Raw genomic sequence first — 1,218 nt, 5'->3', positions numbered from 1 at the left:
CGGCCCTGCCCCCCCATCTCCGGAGACCCCCGGTGTGTACCCCCGACTGCTCCCGGTCCTGAGACACCCAAATCTTGCTCCCGTGTCCCTGCCCACCCCGGGTCCTGTCCCCTGTTCCCTCTCCACCGGAGATCCTGCACCCCGAGGTGCCCCCGGCTCTGCTGTGCCCTGGAAAAGGTGCTGGCACCGCAGGGGGACATCCAGTCCTGCCCCTCGTGGGGCCCCCCACGAGTGAGCCCCCCAAGGATCCAGCAGGGGAGGGGGGACCACCCTACAGAGAGCCCCCCTGGGGGGCACCCCAGGCCCTGCCTCACCCCGAGGAGGGGTCCCCGTGCCTTGCACCCCCACCCGTGTCAGGCTGGACATGCCACCTGCGTCACCTGCAGGGACACACGTGTGCACACACGGACACGCGGTGCCGGGGGCACGGGGGGCTGGGGGCACACGGAGGGGGGGGTGATACCGGCACATGAGGGGGGCTGGGGGTATGCAGGGGGGCACTGCAGAACTGCCTGGACATGTGGAGACAGAATGATCAAAGATAAGCGAGAAATGGGAAAAGGGAAGGGAGAGGGTGAGGAATGAGGGAGATGGGAGAAGCGGGAGAGGGAGGAGAGAGCAGGGAAGAGAGGAGAGCGGGGTCCAGGGATCCTGGTGTTGAGGGGTCCCAGCCAACCCCACGCCAGCCCCACGGTGGCCCTGGGCACGAGGGCACATTGCACCCTGTGCCCAAGATCTGCAACTGGGGTTCAGGGGAGCCCCCCGACTCCAGGGTGGTCCCTCCAGGCCCCCTCTTGCTGCTGCCCCAGTGCCAGCACTGCTGGTGAGGGTGAGATCCACTGCCAGCCCCACAGCCCCTGCTCCTCTCTGTCCCCCCACCTGCCACTGCCCCTCTCCCACAGGACCCCCAGGGACCCTGGCACTGTTCACCCCACAGAAGCCTGGGGGGGCTGCAGGGGCACCCAAACCCCTCGGGACCTCCCCCCACCTCACCACAGAAACTCCCTGCTGAGCTCCCCTGTGTCCCTGATGGTCTCACTGGGGAGCAGAGACAGCGGGGTCTGTGAGAGGTTGGGGGGCTCTGGAAGAGACCCCCCCCCTCCCTGCCTGAACAGCCCACGGGCCTGAGATGGGGGGGGGAGGAAGGGAAGGTGGGGGGGAACGAATGGGGGAAAGGGTGAAAAATAGAAAATATTGAAGGAAAAAGATAAAAAGGGT

This window comes from Empidonax traillii, unplaced genomic scaffold (assembly GCF_003031625.1).
Source record: "Empidonax traillii isolate 1590-97213 ecotype Southwest subspecies unplaced genomic scaffold, ASM303162v1 scaffold6691:size5784, whole genome shotgun sequence".
NCBI classification, from domain to species: Eukaryota; Metazoa; Chordata; class Aves; order Passeriformes; family Tyrannidae; genus Empidonax; species Empidonax traillii.
Note: the sequence above shows the minus strand (reverse complement) of the source record.